At 35.0% G+C, this 9,069-nt stretch overlaps 2 non-coding genes across 2 annotated transcripts; both read left to right on the top strand.

The window, feature by feature from the left end:
* The first annotated feature begins 5,348 nt into the window (after positions 1-5,348).
* On the top strand, positions 5,349-5,455 carry LOC136307170 (U6 spliceosomal RNA). The gene has a single exon (XR_010725843.1). It is a non-coding gene; the product is annotated as a U6 spliceosomal RNA (small nuclear RNA).
* Positions 5,456-7,968: 2,513 nt separating this feature from the next.
* TRNAS-GCU (transfer RNA serine (anticodon GCU)) lies at positions 7,969-8,044 on the top strand. The gene has a single exon. It is a non-coding gene; the product is annotated as a tRNA-Ser (tRNA).
* The last annotated feature ends 1,025 nt before the right edge of the window (positions 8,045-9,069 follow it).

The following is a 9,069-nucleotide window of genomic DNA, read 5'->3' as shown; positions in this document are numbered from 1 at the left end:
TGGTTCTTTCTCCTGGTTCTTTCTCAGAGGGGACAGGAAGAGGAGCGGTCCTTGTGGATTTCAACTCCTCCCGGGTTTTTGCACCAAAATGTAAAGTATTTTTCCCCGTTGAGAAGGAAGGAAGGGCCCGGAGCCATGAAGTGTGAAATAGTAAAAGACTTTATTGAGTACAGAGCACATATCCCGCCCAGCAAGGTTCCTTGGCCCCAAGGAAAAATGGAGGCCAGGGAAGTCGCAAGTGGTGACCCGTGTGGGAGATATTTAAAGGGTCCCTAGGGTGGTCGAGCTAATATGATGTGGTGAAATCTCACTGGCTGGCAGACGGTCCCTGTTTTCCAAAGGTTCCTGCGAAGTTTCTTTTGGTGCGCTTGGTTGTGGGCAGTCCTAGCCAAAGTTCCAGGTTCTGACCTTTCCCTTTATCCACCGACCTTACAGATGTCTTGGGTTCAAGTCCAGTCAGGGCACACAGGAAAAGTGACCATCTGCTTCTCCACCCCTCACTTTCTCCCTTCTCTCTTTCTCTCTCCTCCTCCTGCAGCCATGGCTCATTTGAGCAAGTTGGCCTTGTGCACTGAGGATAGCTCAGTTGATTTGAGCATCAGCCTCAGATGGGGTTGCTGGATGGATCTTGGTAGGGTGTATACAAGAATCTGTCTCACTATCTCCCTTATTCTTACTTTAAAAAATCTAAAATTTAAATTAACTGCACTACAAAAATCTGACCACGTGTTAGCTCCAAATGTATGAAGATAGTTTCTGACAAAGAACAATTAAGATCCACTGTCTTGTTCTCTGTTATATCAACTCTTTCTTTTCTTTCTCACTTCCTGTTGTCACTGTGTGTCTCTTGAATTTGTCAATAACAAAGCCATCCTATCACACACTACTACATTGTAACTATGACACTGGAGCTACAATAGTGATAACAAATGCTCTTCTTTATAAACTCAAATAGTCCAAAAACAGCAATGGACCTTCACAGAATAAGAATGATACACATGCATTTTTCATATGCTTAGCTATAAAATAATTAGTTAGTTAAACTGACTAAATAGACTTTCACAAATGTAGCTCAGTATGCTGGCTGAAGGCCCTAAAAGCAGGAGATAACACATGTGGTCTAGACAAGAAAAGAGTATGCATAGGGTAGTAGCACTTCTAAGAATACATAATTGTGCATAGATTTTTGTTGTTGTAATTTGGCTGGATTCCAACTTATCTAGAAGAAAGCATTTGCTAACATATTAAACAAATGTATGCTGGAAAACTAGAGGTAACAAATACTAACTTTTTAAAGGAAAATGTTCAAACTGCTTTAACTGATGAATATTAATAAAAATGTTTCATTTTGTTATATATTTGATTCTGTTTTACAAAAATTCTTTTAAAATAAGAGTTATTGTGAATCAGGATGCTAGTATATACATACCTTGATATATGCTTAAAATTTTTTTAAAGCTTGTTGTCAGATCATGGTTTGTTGAATTGGCTGACACCACCAAGTCCAAAGTAATTGTAAAGTTATTTATGTGCCAGAGGACCCCTACAGCGTGTGTAGCAGGAATACTGAGAAAACAAATTTCAAATTAACTCTATTTTTATTTCAGCTTTATGGATTACCTTTAATGCATTGTAAATCTGTATTTAAATAAAAAATATAAACATGTGTTTTGCACAAAAAAGTCATTTTGTCTCTATGTAAAATAATCTACTCGCAGAAAAAATGGAGTATAAACTTTTCTACATCTCATTTCTCTTTATAACCGTTTTGTTTGTTCTCATTTTTCTGTATAGTCTATTAAAAATAGCAGCACATTCAAAATCAGTGCTTATATAATATCTATAAAATGTATAATACAAAAAGTATAATGACTACTTATACATGATAGGTAAAGGGCAGGGAACTCTAAATTTACACCATTTTTTCTAGGATAACGTAATTGAAATCTCTTAGAAACACAGATTAATTGATATGTGGTATCTAGACACACCAGCTCTTTGAAGGCACTGGAAAAAAAGAGTTTCCAAGGAAAAATAAAATGCTTTTTATTTTTATGAAAATTGCTGAAAAGTAACACAATTGAAATTACTAGGAAATTCAAAACTAAAGCATCTGTGTTGAACTTGGACTGAAAGTTTCCCAGAAGATGAAAGAAGTTTCTTATTTTTGAAAAAAATACTGAGGTCAACAAAGTGATAAAAGAATGAAAAATGTGCTGTGTTACACTGAACCTAAGGGAGAGAAAAATCTCTGCCCTACCTGGCTCTTCCTTCCCTGTTTACATGTTTATTAAACACACAGGTGTGAACTGGACTCTGCATTTTAATCTGGACAGCTTTCATCGATGTGACCATCACATTGTTGTGGATCTGTGTCGATACATCTTTGTATTAGTATTACTACAGAAAATAGAAAGGACCTAACCATTGATTTTTTTAATCAGAGGAAGTCCCCCTGATATAATAAGTGATATTTATTTGGAGTCCATAGTAAGCACTTTAAATGTTAAACATTAGTGAAAATGTATTCATGTCACATATCCTCACACAAACTTAAAAACAAAATAGTAAAACTCAAATGTAAAATAAAAGATACTTTAAGGACTACTTTTGTTTGATTATCATGTATGTTGAATTTTTAAAGTAGTTGACAAAATAAACAGTCATTGCACAAGTTGTCGAACTCCATTTATTTCCAAAAGCAAGACAAATGGAGTTTGGCTGAACATGCAATAACTGATGTTGCCACGGGATGGCAGTGACAGATTTTGTCTCTCAAGTGTTCACCCTGCCCTTGCAGTTTAGTGCCACAACCCTTGGCACTGAGTTTCTCAGGACATCAGTGTAAGAATACACGATGACTGCTCAGCAGCTCCCACTCCGTTGGATCTCTTGCCCTCTCCCACCGCACCTGAAGGCAGCCAGCAACATTTCCTTACTTCCTTTCCTTCCTTCATGTTTTAGAAACTGGATGATCAAGAAAATGAATGATATATTTGCAAAAGGTTAAAAAAGAAGAAGAAGAAAGTGAAAAGGGAAACACAAATGGAGGATTAGGGTCTTTTCTGTCACTGAATGGTACTAAGCATGCAGGGGATCAACTTTGAGAATATATTTATTCAATTGTTTTCTGCTACATAGCAAAAATATGCCTGTTTTTCTTCAGCATTTTACAATCTAAATTACTTCTTTTTATTGCATGTATATACACACATCCTCCAACATGCATACATGTTTTAAATAATTATTCATAACCGAGGCAATTAATTGATGCCAGTGTAATTTTCCGGAGTGAGTTGGTTGTAAATTGACAAAGAAAAAAACTTTGAAAAAAATTTAAGTATAGCTAGGTGGATAACATTGTTAAAAAAATTTTTTTTGTAGAGTTAAAATATGTAAATATCTAAATTTTTATCAATTCAAAGATTAATGATAATTATGAAGGAGTTAGATGTTATAGCTTGAAACAATGAATAAATTTGTGTTTCAAGGAAGGAAGGATTTAAATGTATTCACCTGAGTAAAGGCCTTTGATTCTGAATACATTGCTTGCTGAATTAGATAGAAAGGAAAATCTCAGATCATTATTCTGATAAGTGGGGTAAGCTGGTTGTACTGGTGAAATTTAAAATAAAGAGGTTTAAATTATTTTATAAATATATAGAATGAATTGACAGAGGTAAATTTAATTACTCTAATTTCAGAAAATATACCTATTCATCCCTATATAGTCCTATTTTAAATGATAAAAACCTTTGCCTATACAATGTTTTGTTTGCAAAAACAAAACAAAATATGATTTTTTATATTTTGTTTGACTCCCAGAAGCAGTTTTTCTATATAGACTACATATGTCTCTATATGTTCATAGGTATGAGACAACTAAATCAATCAAACACATTTGAGGAAAAATACTCTTAAGAACCAGGAAAGGACAAGGTACTATCTTCCCTAAGAATTCTGTTAAACTCTCACATAAAAGTACAGTATAATTCAGTAGCTGGAAAATATCTGAACAATTTTACTTTGTGCATTCAGATAACCAGATGGGTAAAATCATTGGTTTTTGGAACTTGCTTCTCCTTTATGACATAGATAGATCTAAATGAATAGACTCAAAGTACTTGAAATGTGTTTTAAGTTTCCATTGATGCATTTTAAAATTAAAATTGTAGTGACTAAGCTTTGTAAAAAGAAAGATACATGTACAGTGTTGTAAATGCATATATATTATCTATGTGTAAACATATAATTGTATTGATTTAAATATTGAATTATTTCTTAGTGTTGTATTTCATATTTTATATCGTGGAATCTTAACTTTCAACTTCAATTATCTAGGGGAAATTTAGTCAAAGGCTTCTATATAACAATTTTAAAGAATAAGAAATGGGAAGTGAAATACATCATAACAAATTATACACTCATATCTATTTACCTTATATCTGAAAAATAACTTTAAAATTTCTTAGATTAAAAATATATATGCAGATTCCAATAAAAATATGTCTCAGTGTTTTAGAAATATTATAGGCAAAATTTTCTTTTTAATTTTTTGAAGCTTGGTCATGTTCTAAAAGACAAGAAAGTGAGGGTCATTTGAATTTGTGTGTATACATGTGCACACACACATGTGAGTGGGGACCCATGATTCGGAGCAGGGCTCTATAGTGTTATAGCTTGATGTAAATTCAGAGATGAGACTGTGAAAACATACCTAAATTCTATGCCAATTAAGGCACAACAATGAATGTCAGTTGTGTAACATGTAATTAAGGGTTAGAATATTAAAAATTTATAACTAAATGGGGAGTTTGTGATGGGCAGTTTGTGACTTGTCCATACATATCTCTACCTTCCAAAAAGAAGAATGTACAGAAAAATGTCTTTTTTTTTTGACAGAGAGAGACAGTGAGAGGGAGAGATAGGGACAAACAGACAGGAAGGGAGAGAGACTGAGAAGCATCAATTCTTTATTGTGGCTCCTTAGTTGTTCATTTATTGCTTTCTAATACTGTATGTATGTGCCTTGATGGGGGGTCAGGGTGGGGATGGGGTTACAGCAGAGCAAGTGACCTTTTGCTCAAACCAGTGACCTTGTGCTCATGCCAGTGACCTTAGGCTTCAAGCCAGTGATCTTTGAGCTCAAGCCAGGGACCATGAGATTATGTCTATGATCCCACATTCAAACCAGTGACCCCGCACTCAAGCTGGATGAGCCCACGCTCAAGCCGGCAACCTCAGGGTTTTGAACCTGGGGGCTGCGTCCCAGTCTGACATTCTATCCACTGCACCTCCTCCTAGTCAGGCAACTCTTTATGTTTTTAAAGGCCTTAAAAGTAATTGCAGTGCTCACTTCAGCAACACATACACTAAAACTGGAATGATACAAAAGCGATTAGTACGGTCTCTGGGCAAGTACAACATACACATTCATTAAGTGTCTCATATTTAAAAATATGATGCAATTTTTTTTATAAATTTTATTAATTTTAATGGGGTGACATTAATTAATCTGGGTACATATGTTCAAAGAAAACATCTCCAGGTTACCTTGTCAGATTCTGTCACTAGCTTACAAAAGTTTTTATGTAGAAAAAAAAAAAGAACACATTTCAAAACCAGTCACATCTTTATTTTTATTATTATTATTATTATTTGTATTTTTCTGAAGCTGGAAATGGGGAGGCAGTCAGACAGACTCCCACATGCACCCGACCAGGATCCACCCGGCATGCCCACCGGGGGGGGGATGCTCTGCCCATCCGGGGCGTCGCTCTGTTGTGACCAGAGCCATTCTAGCACCTGAGGCAGAGGCCACAGAACCATCCTCAGTGCCCGGGCAAACTTTGCTCCAATGGAGCCTTGGCTGTGGGAGGAGAAGAGAGAGACAGAGAGGAAGGAGAGGGGGAAGGGTGGAGAAGCAGATGGGCACCTCTCCTGTGTGCCCTGGCCGGGAATCGAACCCGGGACTTCCGCACTCCAGGAGACGCACTACCACTGAGCCAACCGGCCAGGGCTCATCTTTATTTTTTTTTACCAATCTGTTCATGATGAATATATGCAATTTAGTATAAAAATAGTCATCAGCTCATTAACTTCAACTTGTGATTTCTAGGAACAAATGATAGATAGAAAAATGATAGATAGATAGATAGATAGATAGATAGATAGATGACATTTAGATAATCCTAGTGAGAAGTAGAAGCAAAGGGAACACTTTTTTAAAATAAAAAATAAGCCAAATTTTGTTGAAAAAATATTCATATAATAAAATTCTTAGACTTCTAACTCTAAACTACACATAAATTCACCATCTTTATTATAAGAACTTGATAAAGGTATAGAAGTTGTTTATTTAAGTCTTACAATTCTAATGAAATAATATCAAAGACCTAAACTTAAATAATAAGTATTTTATTTTTTCTACTTTCTACTGTAGTGGAGAAAGCAAAGAACACTGATATTATTAAAAACTATCTGGTACGTAGTCTTAGATACTTTGCATGTAATATTTATTGTTTTGTTTTGTTTTTACATAGAAGTTTCTAAATTATTAAAATCCAAATTACAATCATTTTGCAATATCTCCAAATCCCTGTTGAAGTTATGGCAAATATTTAAATTAGAAATAAAATTTAGAGACTGCATATTTTGTAAATAAAAGTATGCATTAAGTTTATCAGGTAAAAATGAATGCAGATTGTGTTTTGTCAGATTTCATTATCCTGAGCCTGGTTTGAACTGCAATAGACTAGTTTTCAGCAATGGAAGGTAATCATAATAGCTAATTTTTTAGAAAAGTTCTTTAAGAATAGAGAAGAAGGTTGGAGGGTATTTTTTAAAAAATATTACAGAGTATATTTTTTACAGGTGACTATGTTTTCAAATATTTAATACTTAAAAGTTAGAATTTAAATTCTGATACTAGTAACTGACAAAAGCCGAGAAAAATCTTAAAGTAATTAAAATCAGAAAAATTGTTTGTCAAGCAGTAGTCATGTAGTGATTTTATATCTTTCAGCCTATTTTCCCCTTGCACAGTTTTCATGGTTCCCTACGCATTGCCAACGGGAAATTCTCAGTCTAATTAAAGTACAGATTTCCTAATTTGCCTCTGTTCTTACTTTGCCATTTCATACTTACTTCCCTTGGTTAATATTTGTTCTCAGCCATTTCCTCATTCTTTGTGTTGAACCAGCTTACCCTAAAGTCCACTCTCTCTATAGGTTTCAAAACTACATAACTAAAAATGTTTTAACTAAGGTCATTAAAATGGTTACAGAAATCTTGTCCGTTTTTTTTTAATTTTACTTTTTAAAGTGTTCTATTGGTTTTTATTTACTTTTAAATTAAATTTATTAGGGTGACATTGGGTAATAAGATTATATAAGTTGTTCTGATGTTCATCTGATACCGTCATGATTTTAAAGAATAGTCAAAAATTCAGACATGAGCACCGATAGAGAAGAGCTGCCAAATGGAAAACCCAGGTTTCTGACTCCATTTTCTTTTATCATTTGTAAGTTAATACACACTGATAAAATAGTAAAATGCCAGGAAGCACACGGGGCAGCAGAGACAATGGAATGAACTACCAGAAGATTGGCAACAGAAGGATAGTTGCAAATACAGGTGTTACATGAATGGAAGAAAGTATCACAATGTATGTCAAATTTGTTTTTCAATTTGGGTCCTAATGCATAAATTAATAAAAAGAGACTAAAAAACAGGCAAAATAATAACAAAAACAAGAATTCCAGATACTAACTTGCAGAAATATTTTCTCTTTTGAAGCAGAAATGGCCCTGTTTAATGACTTAGATGGAGAATTTCAGATTCTATATTTTAAACATACAAGCAAGATTTTTCAATAAAATGCAGATAGAAAAAGAAACAGAAAGGAAAAAACACAAAGGAGTTTATGGAGTGAGAATAAAATTTGATTTAATAAAAAAGCTTAATGCGGCCCTGGCCGGTTGGCTCAGTGGTAGAGCGTCGGCCTGCTGTGTAGGAGTCCCGGGTTCGATTCCTGGCCAGGGCACACAGGAGAAGCGCCCATCTGCTTCTCCACCCCTCCCCCTCTCCTTCCTCTCAATCTCTCTCTTCCCCTCCCGCAGCCAAGGCTCCATTGGAGCAGTTTGCCGGGGCGCTGAGGATGGCTCTGTGGCCTCTGCCTCAGGCGCTAGATTGGCTCTGATTGCGGCAGAGCGACGCCCCAAGATGGGCAGAGCATCGAGCATCGGCCCTGGTGGGCATGCTGGGTGGATCCCGGTCGGGCGCATGCGGGAGTCTGTCTGACTGCCTCCCGGTTTCCAACTTCGGAAAAATACAAAAAAAAAAAAAAAGCTTAAAGCATTAGGACTTCAGAATAGGTTGAAACTGTACTTTGGGGGTGGTATTTTCCTCCGATTATTAATTGTATCTCATTTACATAAAGACATGATATTTAAGTCTCATATATGATCACAACCTGTTTATACCTGCAAGGATCAACTTTATTGCTATAGCTAAGTATTCTACTTTAGTATTTAGCCTATTGTATAGAATGACAAGCTCAAAATTGCATCAGTGTTTCTTTTATATTGACATGACTTAGAGCAGCCACCAAGTCTTTTGGGTTACTTTAAGTGAATGAATCCCTCTTTTTCCTACCAACTTTATTGTCTAACATATTAATTTAACTGTTTAAACAGATAAATCTAGACTAATCTTTTTCTTAATTAAGCAGAAATTTTAATAATATTATCATACCTTAGGTGACCAAGAATACTTAATTTTTGCCATCTATGTATAAAAAACATACAAGAAAGTCATATTAAATGTTTCAGAACAAATATATGTTGAAAGCAGTGTTAGTATGAGGGATTCACTTCTCTAGTTTACACCATGGTCTCTCTTCCTTTGACATAGCCCTTTATTTTTGGACATTGAAATTTCTCTTTTGAAAATCTGCTTCATTATACAGCAGGTCCTCAAATAATGTATTTTTAATTGCTATTTCATTTTAACACTGATTGGATGCTGCAGAATATTTATTCTTGTTTATATCAGTTATCTATGGAAAAA

This window comes from Saccopteryx bilineata, chromosome 5 (genome assembly GCF_036850765.1).
Source record: "Saccopteryx bilineata isolate mSacBil1 chromosome 5, mSacBil1_pri_phased_curated, whole genome shotgun sequence".
Lineage (NCBI taxonomy): Eukaryota > Metazoa > Chordata > Mammalia > Chiroptera > Emballonuridae > Saccopteryx > Saccopteryx bilineata.
This window is presented reverse-complemented; position numbering and strand designations above follow the sequence as displayed.